We start from the raw sequence: 18042 nt of genomic DNA, 5'->3' as shown, positions 1-18042 counted from the left end.
TCCCTCTATTTCACTAAAATACTCTTCATTTGCAAGAGGCAGTCATTGAATCAGTCTGCAAAAATAAGGGGATGAGTACTCTCAAAAATATTGGCGGTGAGTTATACACAGAGTATAATTATCCTTTAAAATGTATAGGAATGCAGGCTAACTTAAAGTTTATTGGGTATTTGAACTGTATTAAAAAAAACATTGAGTGATCTAAGATAGCTGTGATTAATGTTCCTAAATTGTAATACAATAGTGGATTAATCCTGCAGACTTATTTGCAAATTTGTGTGTTAAATAGCTCTTCTAATTTTCAGACTTTAAATGGCGGCAATGTGTTTCTGAACTGCACATGTGCAAAACAACATAACATTGCATGCATAATGATGACATCGCGTGGTGTGCACGGGGGGTGCAGCAGAAATTTTGTGAAGGTGTTTAAAAATAAAAGCCCCACGCAGATGCCATTTTTTCCACGTGGGGATAGGTTGCACTTTGGGCTTCTGCACCCCTGACTAAGCTCTTATTAGAGCAAAACATGTAGGGTATGTTTGGGAGCACTTTTTTGATTTTGGTGCACACATGGTTTTCATCGGTGAGGTGGCAGGTGACTCGTGACTCTGGTATTTGTTGAGGGTGGCTTGCAACATAGTTTGGATTGGTTTGATAGAGTGGGGACAGTGTGCAGGGGATTAAGATCTGTCTCCCCTGGAGATCACCGAACTCATAATTCTGATACCTCCATCAAGGTTGACCTGCTGTTGGTCCAAGTTGGGTAGAGTAACGTCAGTGTGCAGGGGGTTAAAATTTGAGTTGATCTCTTTTTCCTGAATATCAGTGAACCTGAACTTGATTTAAATCTCCATCTAAAATTGACTGCATGAGGACACATGCTGGAAGACCTCCTTTATAAACCTCTATACTGCAGAGTGATAAAAGCCCTTCTGAATCGAGTCGCAGTTGGAGGAGCATGTTTTTTGTAACATTACCAGGCTACCATATACTGTAGTCTGGGGAAGATTTCCCAGAAAGCAAAAATATTAATCTTTCTCTCTTTTCTTTTTTCTGCAGTCTTTAGGCCTCTCCCTATATGTAACAAACACACATACAGTCTTCTTTATACATTTTTATTGAAGGTTAATTTTTACCCTAGTGGCCATTGGTGCATGGATAGATGCTCCCCTCTTCTGTAGTAGATATTCACATTGTGTCACATAAAAGGAAAATAAGTATGTATATACTGTATATACATTACAGTGAAGGCTTCTGTGAGTTATATTTAGAATATAAAAAAAGGCTGCACCGCAATTCACAAATCAGAATTGCCAATTTAGGTTAATCATGTGGTAGCCAATGTGTTCATACTATAAACTGCACAGGGTCTGCACTATTTTTTTTCTGAAGTATGTTGTGACAACAGAATCATGCTGAATAGGTTTTTAAGGTTTGTTTTTAATGAATTAATTTAGAAAAAAGTAGTGATCTGTGCAATGTAAGGCTTTATAGTGTGCTATTTTAGAATAACAGGTTGTGTTCATAATTTTTTACAATAATTTTTTCTTTATAGGTTATAAGTTATATGAATAGTGTGGGGATTAAAGTCCAATTGTTTAAACAAAGACAGGCTGTTTATTTCAGCAAAAAAAAGATTAAATATACCCAAGGCATACAACCACAAAGCAAAGTCACAAATGTCAAAATAATTTCTGCTCCACTGAGCTCTTACACATATGATATATTTGATAAGTCTCTTATTCCAGGTAGTCTATTTTTGGGAAAAAAGCAGCAGTCCAGCAACAGATTCCTATTCATTGACAAAATTAGTGTAGAAGCTTTGAGCCTTTCAGCTCGGAATGGTTCCCTAAAGCTGACAAACACACTCATCACCATGGCTCAGTCCTTCTGAGCTTAATTAGCAAATCTGTCAGGGAAAAAAACAAACAGGTCATGGGATTGGGACTCCATCCACCCTGCTTGTAAGGATTCTCCGGGATACCAGTAGGTAAAGACTTATTTATTTATCACAGGGACTAGCTAAATGCACCTTAAAATGTATATTTAAGTATCTGTAGAGCCACATGCTTCCCATCATACCCTTTTCCAGATTTTACAGTCATCACGTTACAGTAGCAATAAACACCGGAAAGGGCCTGGTTTGGTGCTTGAAGAAGATGGCTGCATGTTAGAGATGCCCCGGTTCACTTCAGTAAGGGAAATCCACAGTCTATCTTGTGCTCTTTCACCACAGGCAAGGTTGGAAGATAAGCACAACCGCACAGAGGGCCCTACTCTCAACTCAGCAGGAATTTGTCTGAAATATTCAGAATACAACCGCCAGATTCCCTGCCCAGCTAACCCAGCTCCTCCGGTCTGCCTCATGGTTCCTCCACACAGGACTTTAACCTGGTAGGAGACCCCTCTCTACTTTCCCTAATGCAACAAATTACGAAAATGTCTGACCTGCAGACAATAGCCATGAACATTAAATCCACACTCTCAGGTGCAATTTCTGATTTGAAATTGGACCTCCATCCCATGGCCACCCGCTTTAAGGCAGTGGAGGAGTAGGAAGCCCATCATACCACCAAACTGGAGGAAATGTGCAAGGATTCAGATCACCATAACTATCACATATCAAGGATCTAGATAACAGGGGGAGAAAGGAGAACCTCTAAATATGGGGCATATGCGAAACCGTGGAGCACAAGCAGATGCCACATTGATCACTTAAACTGAGCAGGAGAGACACCAATCCACCCAGAGATTTACTGTGCTGTTTTGGTCATTTCTGACTTAAGAAGAGGTGATGCAGCAAGAGCTAGTAACCTTTGATGGAACCGAGGTTCAAATTTTTTAAGATCTTTCCTTGATAACACTTAGTTACATAGCTACATAGTTACATAGTAGACGAGGTTAAAAAAAGACCATCAAGTCCAACCTAAGTGTGTGATTTTATGTCAGTATTACATTGTATTACATTGTATTACATTATATCCCTGTATGTTGTGGTCGTTCAGGTGCTTATTTAATTTTGAGTGTACTTTGCACTTGTAGTTTGCACTTGTAGTGCACAGTGGATTTGCCTTTAGTAAATAACCCCCAATGTTCCTAATTTTTACAAATAGTCTACTGACTGGAATGGTATCAGCTGATTGGAGAAAAGCCAGTGTAGCACCAATATTTTAAAAAGGGCCAAGATATATCCTTGGGAATTCCAGAACAGTTAGCCTAACATCAATTGTACGCAAGCTCTCAGGTGCTTATCTAATAGTTTTTTTAAATGATCAATGCTCCCTGCTGAAACCACTGCCTGTGGAAGAGACTTCCACATCCTTACCGCTCTTACAGTAAAGAACCCTTTACGCAGTTTAAGGTTAAACCGCTTTTCTTTTAATTTTAGTTAATGGCCGCATGTCTTATCAAATGTCCTTTCGCAGAAAAGTTTTATCCCTATTGTGGGGTCACTAGTACAGTATTTGTACATTGAAATCATATCTCCTCTCAAGCGTCTCTTCTCCAGGGAGAATAAGTTCTGTTCTCGTAACCTTTCCTCATAATTAATGTCCTCCAGTCCCTTTATTAGTTTTGTTGCCCTTCTCTGGACTCCCTCCAGTTCCAGCACATCCTTCCTGAGGACTGGTGCCCAGAACTGGATGGCATACTCCAGGTGCGGCCGGATCAGAGTCTTGTAGAGTGGGAGAGTTATTGTTTTATCTTTGGAGTTAATCCCCTTTTTAATGCAATATTCTGTTTGCTTTGCTTGCAGCAGCTTGGCATTACATGCCATTGCTGAGCCTGTCATCTACTAGGACCCCCAGGTCCTTTTCTATCCTAGATTCCCCCAGAGGTTCTCCGCCCAGTGAGTAGATTGCATTCCTATTTTTACCACCCAAACGCATTATATTACATTTTTCTACATTAAACCTCATTTGCCATGTAGTTGCCCACCCCATTCATTTGTTCAGATCTTCTTGCAAGGTTGCCACATCCTGCAGAGAAGTTATTGCCCTGCTTAGCTTAGTATCATTCACAAATACAGAGATTGAGCTGTTTATCTTATCCTCCAATTAAGAGGGTAGTGATAAAGGGTGAGTACTCGGAATGGTCCGAGGTGGAAAGTGGAGACCTCGGACCATTCCGAGCACTTGCCATTTATCACTACCCTCTGAACTCACCCCTGTAGCCAGTTTTCAATCCATGTACTCACCCTATGGTCCATGCCAACGGACCTTTCTTTGTACAGTAAACGTTTTTGGGGAACTGTATCAAAAGCTTTTGCAAAATCCAGATATACCACCACTATGGGTCTTCCTTTATCTATATGGCAGCTCACCTCCTCATAGAAGGTAAATAGAATCCATGCTGATTACTGCTAATGATACCATTGTCATTACTAAACTCGTTAATATAGTCCCTATCGTCTGCTCCGAGAGCTTGCGTACAATTGATGTTAGGCTAACTGTTCTGGAATTCCCAAGGATATATCTTGGCCCTTTTTAAAATATTGGTGCTACACTGGCTTTTCTCCAATCAGCTGATACCATTCCAGTCAGTAGACTATTTGTAAAAATTAGGAACATTGGGGGTTATTTACTAAAGGCAAATCCACTGTGCACTACAAGTGCAAACTACAAGTGCAAAGTGCACTCAAAATTGCACTGAAAGTGCACTTGAAAGTGCAGTTGCTGTAGATCCGAGGGGGGCATGCAAGGAAAATCAAAAACAGCATTTTAGCATGCACATGATTGGATAATAAACTCAGCAGAGCTTTGCCTCATTTCAGATCTACCCCTCAGATTTACAGCACTTCCAAGTGCCCTTTCAGTGCAATTTCAAGTGCACTTTGCACTTGTAGTTCACACTTGTAGTGCAAAGTGGATTTTCCTTTAGTAAATAACCCCCAATGGTCTGGCAATAACTTGATGGAGTTTCTTAAGGACCCTCGGGTGCAAGCCATCTGATCCTGGTGTCCTCTTTTAGCCATGAGGGTGCTTCCTGTGACGTGTCATGAGGATAAATATTGCAGTTTTGGTTACTGAAGCCCCCTGATTCCCTTGTGAAGACTGAGGAGAAGAATAAATTCAATACCTTCGCCATCTCTCCACCCTTAGTAACCAGATTCCCTTCATCATTCTTTATGGGACCAATATGATCTGACCTCCCTTTCTTACTATTTATGTACCTAAAGAATTTCTTGGGATTTTTTTTACTCTCCTCCGCTATATGCCTTTCATGTTCTATCTTAGTCGCCCTGATTGCACCCTTAAATTTCTTGTTGCATTCTTTGTAAAGTTGGAATGCTGATGATCCTTCAGCCTTGTAGTTTTTTGAAGGCCTTCTCCTTTGCTTTTATATGCATTCTTACGTTGGAGTTATGCCACCCAGGACTTTTATTGGCTCTTTTAAATGTATTTCCCATTGGGATGCTCTGGCTAATACCCTTATTTAATATGCTCTTAAAGCATACCCATTTTTCTTTCATGTTCTTTGTTCCTAAGATTTTATCCCATTTAGTATCTTCTAGCAAGGATCTTACTTTATGGAAGTTGGCTCTTTTTAAATTCAGTGTCTTTGTATTCCCCTTATGTTTCCTATTTATGTGATTCATACTGAAAGTAATTAACTTGTGATTGCTTTTACCTAAATTCCCCACGTATTTCCACATCCGTGATCAGGTCTGTATTGTTGGTGATCAGTAGGTCTAGTAACACTTTGTTTCTAGTTGGTGCATTTACCATCTGACCCATGAAATTGTCCTGCAAGACATTTAGGATCTGGTGAGCCTTAGATGAATGCGCGATTCCTTCCACCCAGTCTATGTCTGGATAATTAAAATCCCCCATTATAATGACACTTCCCATCCTTGCCGCTAATCCAAATTGTGATAGGAGGTCTGCCTCCGCCTCCTCCCTCTGGTTAGGGGGCCTATAGTATACTCCCAGCATTACTTTACCCTTTGTTTCCTCCCTTTGTAGCTCTACTCATAAGGATGCCACCTCTTCTCTTGCTCCATTAGTGATGTTGTCTCTCACATTCACTTGTACATCATTTTTGATATACAGGCTCTCTTTTCAAAACTGTCTTGAAAACTGTAGTCTGTACTCTCTTCAAAACTGTAGGGCTTTGTGCCCTCTGCTCACAACTCTACAGGACCACACCAGTGGCGCTTCCACTTTGGGTTCTCTGTCACTCACCAGGGGCACATACTCTTTCCTGCAACCCAGACAAGCTGCTGGCCTTTTGCAAGGCTTTACAGATACCGGGGGTGGACACCGGTGGTGCTTGCCCAGACCAACCGGAGCTCTTATCATTGATGGGGCAGAGCAGGAGGACAGATCAGAAGAATCCAGTAGTATGGCTGGACTTATCATCTTAGCCCAAAGGGGCTCCCCTTTGGCGTGAGTAGCCTGTGGAAATCACATCTCCTCAAAGCCTTAACTACGAGCTTAATTTTTAATGGCCTTTTGCTACTTAGCCTGCTTTCTGACCAAGGTACCTATGTTCCCTCTGTCTTGGGAACGCCCTTCCACCTTTTACCTTCAGAATCACCTCATCGACAGTTTGACCTACCTTCTGACCTTTTGCTGGATATACAGACTGTAACATTGTCTATTTTGCTTCCAATCAGTTAACCCTGTGGAGTTTAGTAGAGATGGGGGTTAGAATCTCTGGGATGCAGCTATAGTTCTGCTTGTCTTATCCCCAGTGTAGGACTCATCAGAATTTATTGATGTATTTCCCTTTTTCTACTGTGGGTTTAGCACTTTTGTTTTTGAGGTTTCATTGTGTCTTTTTTCTTTTTTTTTCCTTTTTCTCTTTTTTCTCTTTTACATATAATATCCTCCAGAAAACACAAGGACTCATATTATATGTGAAAGATTTTTTTTGCACTTTTTGCTACTCCAGGTTATACACAAAAACTTAATTTGCTGTTGCTCCCAAGGAGCCTTCAATATTTATTCACAGGATTAATTATATTGTATGTGATTTCACAGTCATTTTAATTGTTGTGCTGACTTCTGCTATTATAACACTAATGCCCTTTACACACGGTCGGATTTTCCGACGGAAAATGTGCGATCGGAGCGTGTTGTCAGAAATTCCGACCTTGTGTGGGCTCCATCAGACATTTTCCATCGGATTTTCCGACACAAAAAGTTTGAGAGCAAGCTATAAAATTTTCCGACAACAAAATCCAATTGCGTCAATTCCGACCGCGTGTGGACAATTCCGACGCACAAAGTGCCACGCATGCTCAGAAGAAATTCTGAGACGGAACAGCTCGGTCTGGTAAAATTAGCGTTCGGAATAGATATAGCACTTTCGTCAGGCTGCAATGTTTAAAATTGTTTAATGCAGCGCATTCTCTTCTTCTTTATAATGCTAGAAGAATGAAGTAGTTTTGCTGCTGATATTCACACAGACTTCTCACAAACTTATTTCTTTATTATTTATCGTGATTTCATCAATATATTTTGATTTGTCACATCTTAGTCAAAAAAGATATATTTTTTGGGGAGGTTTGTATTGTTGTTTTTTTATTTTTTTATTTTACATCCTGAATATTTTTGGGTGTGTTTTGTGTGTCAAGTTACCACCACACCATTATTATCTTGTATTATTTAATCTCAAGAAGGTTGCTTGGTGTTGGTGTCTCTTGTTAATTTCACATTGTAGTTTTGAAATGTACCTGCCTCCTCACAAACAAACTGTCCTTTTTGAAGGAAAACACACATAGGTAATTATAACTGAAACACAAAATCTTTTATTAAGGGCTCAGAACCAAACAAAGAGGGAGGCAACGCTGGAGAAACAGCAGACATTGGAGAAGCCTTTGGCCCTCAGGGCACAGATCAATTATTTTACTGCAAAATTGGTGGCCTGAGGAGTCCATATCTAAGGGAGTGCAGTCTGGTCAAGAAGTCCAAGAGATCCTGAACAGCAGCAGATGACATGTATGTCCCCAGGCTGTGGTCATACAAGAGCCTGCATCTTTTGTCAGACCAGACTGAACCCAGGTCATCGCTCTCTGGTCTTCCTTCCACACTTCCTTCCATGCTGTGGCTCTGGTGGTGGAGTTGTGGCAGGAGGAGGAGGAGGAGGAGGAGGATGGTCCAACTCACACAGGTGGGTTTTGTGTGTGATTTCGCCCCTCACCCCCTTAGTTAGTGTTTTGTAAAGAAGGTCCTCACACAGGAGGCGTTGACCCTCCTGCATGCCCTGCAGTTTTGTGGCAGCCATGGAGGCAAAGGCCTCTTCAGGAGTGGGGAAGGCTCTGAGGGACGCAGAAGCCTTCTGAATCAGCCTGAGTGCTGAATCCTGCATGTTACTCCCCTTCCTGGGTCTTTTGGTTGCAAGGCGGAGGGGAGGAACCTGCGATTTTGTCAGGCTCCTACTGGGCCCGGCCTTCTCCTGGCTGGCACTTAGCCCTGCCTCCTCCTGGCTGCCACTAACCCCCGCCTCCTCCTGACTGCCACATTCCACAGCCTCCTCCTGTGTGCAACATTCCAGAGCCTCGTTCTGGCTGAGGTCTTCCTGTGTATGAAAAAGGGACATCGTTTTAGTTTTTTCTTCATCAATCACACACAATTTTCATCTCATGACTGTTGCAAATTGAATGTTAACAAATATAACAGACTATCATTCTGAGACCAGCATTTTTCATTCTTGTCCCAATCATTTTTGCCCACTACTGTCTATTGATATGTAAAACACTTTCTTAAATCAGCAATTAGTGATCAATAATAACATCTAGTAAACATCTATGTATTGCCTAGAAATCTTTAGAAGAATGCTGGCTCCAGCTGGGCTACTCCACTTCTTCCTGGCTGGAAGTCCTAGGTTGGACATCGGAAGCCTCAGCTGGGGTGGAAGATAGGGTGGAAGGAAGAGTGGAGAGGGATTCCCTGACTTCAGTCTGGTCTGACAGAAACCGCAGTCTCTCATAGTACCACAGCCTGGGGACATAAACGTCATCTGCTGCAGCTCCGGATCTCTGGGAATCCGTGAACTTCTTTCGCTCCCTAAGATAAGTGCTCCTCAGGCCACCAATTTTGGCTTTTAAATAGGGGATGGTTGCTGTGTGCTCCAGCAGTTTCTCCAGCGCTGCCTGCCTCTTTTGTTTATTATTATATTGGGTGTGTTTCAGCTGCCACAGACAGGGCAGCTCCCTGTATTTGTCTATGAACAGGGGGAGGAAGTTGTGGTCATTGAAGCCATCCATTTTATCTGCAAGACTCAACACAAGACAAACCCTAATGTCAGGCGAAACTCTCCTAATTGTGTTACAATATAGGCCTCAATCTAGAAGCAGTATAGGCCCAAGTTTAGATCTTACCTTCGTTATCACGATTGGCGCCTCCGATACTCCTTCCTCCGTTCACAGATCGTACGTACTACGCACGCGTGTTACGCTTTATATACACTGTGCATGCGTGAAACTCTGCCTGCCCCTGACATTCTTTCTAGTGTACTCCCCGCCCCTTCTCGTTTGGCGCAGTGGGGGAAGAGCACATGGCGGAGACACAGCAGGTGCGTACTAATTAAAGCAATGAGGAAGAGGAGGAAAGCCCAGAGCCAGAAACGTCCCGATCCCGGAAGAGACGATTTAAGGCCTCAAATATGTCCTTTGGGGAGATGATGGAGATGGTCAACATCCTGAAGAGGGCCGACTAAGACGGGAAGTATGGACCTTACCCCAACCCCGATGTCAGAAAGGCAAAGATCATGGGGAAAGTAGTCAAGAGTCTGAAGAAGAATTTCAGGGTACGACGATCCAAGGATCAACTCAGGAAGCGGTGGTCAGACCTCAAATTAAGGGAGCACGACCAGTACAGAAGGATCAGGAGAGTGCTGCAAAAAAGTAAGTAGTTGTGCTGTGTTCCTATTCTTTATTTTTATTATGTTTGTGCTGCTCCATGTGCTTTTCTTTACTGTTGTACAGTTTAAAATGGCAACTTTCATGTTCATGGGCACATTGTTCGTTCGGCATAGAAAACACCATTGTTTTGGCCATATGCATTTGAATACATTTTTTCTAGCCTACTTGTCTTAAAATAATTTTTGAGTCTAGATGGGTTTGTAACTAGAATGTAATGCAAACTAGATTGTGTGTAAGGAGAGGACACTCAGCAGCTGTTTACACATCCGGACGCTGGAGTACTAGTGTGGGACACCAGAACACCCTTTTTATTAGGGGGCCCACACAGGTGCTCCAGTGTATACTATAGGGGTGTCTCCATCTGTGAAGCTTGTACAAAACAGGTAAGTATTCAAGCATGACAAAGGAAAACAATATTTCTTCATCTTGGAACTCTGCCAAAACAGACAGTCGTACCCCACTTCCAATAATGTTTCATATTCCTATTTCTGCCATGAAATATCTGTGTGCTAAGTATACCTTTTTTTTTTTTTTTTACATAGGGGAGAAAAGACTCGGAGGACAACACTCATCCGAGGAGACCACAGACCCCCCACCTCATGAGGAAGGTGAAATCCCCCAAAGCCAAGCAGAGGAGGAGGAGGAAGGAAACGTGGTGGAAATAGTCACCACAACAGGTGAGTGTCTACGACCACAGGCTCGGGTAAAAGATGGATGCCGGCATATTTATAATACATGGTATCTTTTTGTTTCTATATTTTTAGGTGATTGTGATGTAATGGATCCAGGTCATTTCACCAGTGAGAGTGCCCAGATCCTGATCGGGGAGATCATGGGGTGTAATAGAGACTTGGAAAACATCCAGAAAAACATCAATGATGTTCAAAACAAAATTAACAACATTGATGTTTTAGGGAGAGTTTAAAACACCTCCAAATCCCTTTCTTTTTTGTGGTCTTTGTAATTTAAACATTTTTTACATTTTTTGCCATTTTATAGAAAAGCCAAATTTTGAAGATGCACACAGTGTGTCAACATGTGCTATCTGCCGTCACGGGAGATCAATGTATGCGTTTTGGGGGTTCAACCCCTTCCTCAATAATAAAGTAGCTGTGAGGAAGGGGTTGCACCCACAAAACACATCCCTTGATCCCCCGTGATGGCAGCTAGCACATGTTGACATTCGGCAATTTGTGTGCATCTTCAAAATTTGGCTTTTCCAGGGGTGACTTCACCCCATCTGAATGCAATATCAAACACAGTTTATAAATACTCATGTCTGATATTGCCTTCAATTTCTACAAAAGTTGAACTTTGTAAGTTCCAGATTTGTGTATTTCTTGTTTGTTTTAAACATGCCTGTTTTACCTTAAATGGACATTTCTACTTTTATTAATATGACCCAAAAAATTGTTATACAACAAACATGTTGGTTTGTTTTAAAAACCTTTTAGAAATGCACATGTGATTGTGCTGGTATTAAAAAGATTGATACTCAAGAATGTGTGGATTATTGTTTCAATGCTCCTAAAATTTTGTTAAGGTAAAATTGGTGTTTTCAGTGACAATGGGAGTTATTTCCTAAGGGCAAATCCACTTTGCACTACAAATGCAGTTTCAGTGCAGGCTCAAGTGCACTTGTAGTGCAAAGTGTATTTTCCTTTAGTAAATAACACCCAACAGTGCTTTTTAAGGTTACACAATCACAACATTTTCAGGACACCCCACATTTCTGTCAGGGTCAGCTAAAAGAAACACAAGCAGTAAATGTCAGCAAAGATTTTAGTAGTTAAAATTATTTTTTTATTTGAAAAATGTATCAGACATTGTCTGGCATATTGATGGCCCCCCTACCCGCAAAGTCATCAAGGTATCTAAGATGGGGGGGCACTCAGGGGGGGCAAGCCAGGACAGCCACTTTCAAGCGCCGTCAGGGTTGGTTCATTTCCTGGAATTCCAGCCTCAGGCCCAACTGAGGCAGCATAGTTGGCAGAATTTTGCCTTAAAAAGTTGTGTAGAACACAGTACGCCAGGATGATATGATTCAGTTTATACTCCGCCATGTGTATGGGTGTAAGAAATAGGCGGAACCGGCTGGCCATGATTCCAAACGTGTTCTCCACCACTCTTCTGGCTCTGGCCAGCCGGTAATTAAAAAGATGGTCCCCCAGCGCAAACGCTTCATCAGCAACGAAGATTAATGGGAGTCCTTCCACATTGTCTTCTGGAGGTGGCAAGTCCAAGCTGCCATTCTGAAGACGCCTGTAGAACTCTGTCTGGGCGATGACTCTACCATCGGTCATCCAGCCATTCTTCCCCACGTCCACATACAGGAACTCATAAGTAGCCGACACCACTGCCAACATCACAATACTATTGAACCCCTTATAATTATAATAGTATGACCCCGAGTTGGGTGGTGGGATGATGTGGACGTGTTTCCCATCAATTGCCCCTCCGCAGTTAGGAAAGTCCCACCACTGGGCAAAGTGGGAGGCCACAGTCTGCCATTCCTGTGGGTTGGAAGGAAACTGTGGAGTCAAACAAGAAAAAGAAATTAATCATTTTGCACATAAACTGGGAAAGCAGATTAGACACAAACATTCTTGGCCAACATCAGTATAACATTTATTTTAGGGAGTATTTAAAGACCAAGGTATAAGATCAGATTCCTCTTCCCCCCTCTCATGGGCCATTTGTAACATTTTATGGGGGGAGATGTTTTGGACAGGTAACCCTCTCCACTTCATTGAGAGATGAATGCATAAATAATGTGTATTACTTTGGCCAGCCCCTCCTTACTTTACACTATTGGCAGCCCACTGGACAGGTAAGAAATGTCATAATGCAAAGAGATAAATACACACTGTACACATTTTAGCACATTTTTACATTCTGCTATTACCTATCAATACCATTTGAAAGTATTCAGGTGGGCCCTTGCACTACATGCTTTGGGGAATTCATCCATAAATCTGACCACAAAATAAGTGGGTATAGTGTGTATGGGTTTGGCAAAGTCAGCAGATAGAGGATTGTTATCAGCTGAGTTAGCAGTTGGGGGGAGGGAGGATATTGGGACACCAAAAAAAAGCCTCTGCCACTCTGCCAGAATTTAAAGCACAAATCACATTTTTACACATTTTAGGGGGTGTTTGGGGTAAAGCACTACTATGGAGCTGACAAAATACATTGTTAAGTGACTACACGAGGTGAATATAGGGCCAGGAGAGCATGCTGGGGAGGTAAATGAAGGCAAATATGTATGAAGGACAAACAATTTTGTTAAAAAAAACAGCATGCATGAGGACAAAGGGGACATTCACAACATATTACATTAATGGTAGTTAGGGAATGAGGAAAGAAATACAATACATTAGCAAACTTTTAAGAAAGTTTCAAAGAGGGATCTGGGTACTCATATCATATCAGGCCTCAGTTTGGGTATAAGCATATCAAAGGCCTGAATGGAAACGGCCAATCAAATTGCTCAGCCATTCAGTGTCTAGTGAATATAACATGGCGCTCAGTCTATAGTTTAGTATCGTCTGTCTGTGATTATGAAGGCGCAGATCTAGGAACATGGAACTCTAAATGATATTTACTCTGCTGGACATTTTTGTCATCTGTGGACTTTGGACCTTGTTCTGTGTTGGAATTCATAAAGTGCATCTCTCTGGAAGAATTGGGTTGCTGCAGAAAAGTACTTACATCATCTTTATAATAACTACTAATTAATTATCTACCCACTATACATCATATCACTACATTGGTGCCGTGACACGTTCTTTGAAGGATATATCGCCACATCTACACCACTATACAATATATTACAATATACATTTTTCTGGGTTTCACCCATTTCCTAGGGCAAAGTGGAAGGGCCCTTATGCAGTCATATACAAAACTGGACCCTCTGTTTACTTATTAGACTTGGGAGAGGATAGGTCAAGATGGAGTCATGCATGTCAGATCAAAGCATTTAAAGGAAAAATGGATTTGATGGATGAAAGCATTGTCTAACTTTCTTCCTGAGATTGTCTTTCAGGTCCCAGGAGTAATGCGAATACCAGAGGACTACACCAACATGAAGACATCCCCCCTGGACAAATACAAGCCTTCTCTATTAGCATGTGTGTTGATAACAGTGTCAATCACTCTACTACTTTACATCACAAACATCAGAGTGGAAACGTGTCAAGTTAAAGAATTAAAGTGCTTACCAGTGAAGAAATCTGATCGAAGTAAAAGAAGTGTAGTGGATCATGCTACAGAACTTACTGTTTTAGGGGAATCATAAGGCATCCAGATACATGGGGATACTGTAAAGGGCATAGTCGGGGGGGGGGGATAGTCGTTAGATGTGAGATCCTGATGCCAAAATCTGATTGCTTTGTGGAATCTGCTATTTGGACTTACCCAGAAGGAAGCGATCGTCACAGGAGTACAGATATAATATTAGTGAAGACAAAGAATGGACCACAAATGCAAATGACTTTAGAAAGGAATTTTACAATATTTAAGGAGGTATTATATCCTGTAGCCCTCATGATGTGGAGGATGGAGTCTATACAAAAATCCTACATATAATGGTCACAAATTCTAGAGACTATCCTACAATTTTACAGTGGCCAGAACATGGACTTTTCCTTGAGCGGACTCAAAATTTAGTGTATAGCGATGTTTCATATTTATCATTACCATTATTGTTGAATTTTACATCATTTAACATTCCAGAGAGTTGCCCAAAATCAATGGGATTGTGGTTTAAAACGGTCTTTCAAACACATGTAAACTTATTTTGGGATGCTACACAAGGGCTTAATTTTAAGAAAGTTTCAAAGAGGGATCTGGGTACTCATATCATATCAGGCCTCAGTTTGGGTATAAGCATATCAAAGGCCTGAATGGAAACGGCCAATCAAATTGCTCAGCCATTCAGTGTCTAGTGAATATAACATGGCGTTCAGTCTATAGTTTAGTATCGTCTGTCTGTGATTATGAAGGCGCAGATCTAGGAACTTGGAACTCTAAAAGATATTTACTCTGCTGGATATTTTTGTCCTCTGTGGACTTTGGACCTTGTTCTGTGTTGGAAGTCAATAAAGTGCATCTCTCTGGAAGAATTGGGTTGCTGTGGAAAAGTACTTACATCATCTTTATAACTACTAATTAATTATCTACCCACTATACATCATATCACTACAAACAAGTATGAGCCAACATCCGTCGGAAAAAATCCATGGATTTTGTTGTTGGAATGTCCGATCAATGTCCAATCGTGTGTACAGGGCATATGAGAAAACTCATCCCAGCACAAAAGATATTGTGTGAACATGGCGACATTTCCTATGTTTTTTATTTTATTTTTCATTATTTTTTTATTTTATTTTTTTTAAATAAAATAAAAAAATGCAATAAAAACAATAAAAAAGTAAAATTAAAATATTTTATTTTTTTTATTTTTTATTTCATTTTTTAATTTAATTTTTTATTTGGTAATTTTTTTAACTGTTAATTTTGTTTTTTATTAGTCAATTTTGTTTAATTTTCACCAGTAATATAATACACACCTAAGATCACATTATTAAATAAGGGCAGCAGTTTACATAACTCCACAAGATGTCCCAATTGAGGCACCACCTGCATTATATCAAGCCCTATATACAACAAAGAGAGGAGTGATTCGCGTCTCGAGAAGGTTGAGATAGTGTTTCTCAACTCCAGTCCTGTAGGTGCCCCAACAGGTCATGTTTCAGGCTTACCATTATTTTGCACAGGTGATTTGATCAGTTTCACTGCCTTGGTAATTACCACAGCTGTTTCATCTGAGGGATATACCGAAAACATGACCTGTTGGAGCGCCTTGAGAACTGGAGTTGAGAAACACTGGGTTAAGAGATATGGTACTTCCTGATTGTCTTTTTCTATATTTGATTGGAAGCGGAGGAGAAATGACATCTCCCAGAGTTCATATAATTGGTTGACAAGCAAGGGAACTACCTGCTTTTGACAACATCGCCTGTTGATGACAAAACGCATCAAGATGATGCTCTTTTGCGTCACTTCTGGTCCAGTGAGTGGAACGAAAGCCAGGCTCTAGGCAGCATCCATCTCTCCACACTACCAATGGACTGTTTGTATTCATATAGTGACAGTTTTATATTGCAATTTTATACATTGTAGTTTTACAAGAATGAACCAAAGTGTCAGGACCTGGACTTGAACCTGGGACCTCAACTGTGTCTGAATCTTCTCGCTGAGCTATCTGAGATGCTCGACAGGACCCTGTCAGATCCTTTAGACAACCCTGCCTTGTACCTTGATTTCAGCTGAACCTTGAACTCTTTGCTCCTCACACGAACTTCCTGATATAAGCCATGTCTCTGCACTTCCTCCTAGACAGAATATTGTGCTATCTCCAGCCTGTATCTCGCTCCTGTCTTCAGGCCCGGATTTACTCCCTTTGCCGCCCCAAGGCCGGGTCCTTCAATGCCGCCCCCCCCCCCCCACACACACACACACACACACACACACACACACACACACACCATTCTCGTCCTTTATCGATGACTGCTACAATAGATCAATTAAAAACATATCTCCACACACGAGAACACTGAAAATAACTGGCTTTTAATTAAAGATTACAGCAGTAAGAAACTCCCTACAATTTTACAATTTTTTAGCTCTAACTTTTCTTTTGGCAAACTCATCAATGATATCTTCATAGGACAAAGTATTTAAAAGTTCTGACTCAATGGCAAGTAAAGCTAAACTGTTCAGTCTTTCTTGACCCAAAGATGATCTTAAATAGTTCTTTACTCGTTTCAGACATGAAAAAGATCGTTCTGCTGAACAGTTAGTAACCAGAGTGCAAAGATAAATACGCATTGCTATATCGATGTTAGGGTAAATAACCTGCAATTTTTCTGCTTTGAATGTTTTGTAGAGCTCTGAAATTGAAGCTTCACCTTTATCAATATTTTTCAAGTAAGAACAAAGGTGCAGACATTCATCAGGAAGTGACGTTTCCAAATCATCAGGATAGCTGTTACATAGGTTGGAAGACTGAGATTGTATATCACTGGTTGCTAGTGTAGTAAGCTTTTCAAGAAAATGAAACTTGTTGTAGACTTGTTCATAAGCCTCAGATCTTCTTTGCAGCTCACTGTTTAATTTGTCAAGAATTGCAAAGAACGTGTTTACCCTGAAATGGTCTGTAGCATTTAACTGTACGTGTCCTTCTTGACTTACATCAAATGGAAAAATTTTTTTTCTAGCTCTAGCGCAGGCGGTTTTGAAATGGTCAAGGCCAGAGAGTTCTTTGGCTTCTGATTCAAACCTTTCAAACTAATTTCTATAGCTTTGCATGAGGTGGAGAAGTGCCCCATAGAGCTTCACAACTGATGAAATGTCTATATCTGCACTCTGCAATCTTTGTTTGTTGCATTAAAAGGTTCCAAAATGCTGTTCCAAAATACTGTCATGAAGGCGGTCTCCAGACAATTCAGACTTCTTAGAAGTGCTGCAGCCTCACTTCTTGTCACTGGCCTTTGAGAGTCATCATCCTCTATTGCTTCCAGGGCTTCAATAATTTCTGTCCACGATTTCCTCAGAGTACGACATGCATCACTGCGTGCTGACCATCTTGTGACAGACAGATTTTTAACTGTGGACTTGGCATTTAAATGAGAAGTTAAGACTTCCCACCTACTGGTAGAGCCAGAAAAAAAATTATACAGCTGTTGGATGACTCCAAAGAATGATACTGCTTCTACGCAGCTTTCTGCAGCACATGTTCCTACAAAGTTCAGGGAATGTGCAGAGCATGGTATATATGTAGCTAGTGGATTTACTTCTTTAAAATGAGCCTGAAGTCCAGAATATGGGCCAGCCATATTGCTAGCATTATCGTATGACTGACCTCTACAATTCTGAAGGTCAAGTTGGTGAAATTCTAGTGTATCACTTACAGCTTTAAATAAACTTTGAGCTTTGTGGCCAATATGTGGTATGAACTTTATAAATCGTTCCACTGGCACACCCTCGTCATTCACATATCGTATAATGAAGGCTAGCTGATCCACGTGAGAAACATCTGGGGTTGAATCCACGCTTATCGAGTAATATTTAGCATCCTTCACCTCGACAATTATTGCATCCAACAGTCT

Source organism: Aquarana catesbeiana, linkage group LG05, assembly GCF_042186555.1.
Source record: "Aquarana catesbeiana isolate 2022-GZ linkage group LG05, ASM4218655v1, whole genome shotgun sequence".
Taxonomy (NCBI): Eukaryota; Metazoa; Chordata; class Amphibia; order Anura; family Ranidae; genus Aquarana; species Aquarana catesbeiana.
The sequence above is the reverse complement of the archived record's forward strand: the minus strand, read 5'-3'. Positions refer to the sequence as shown.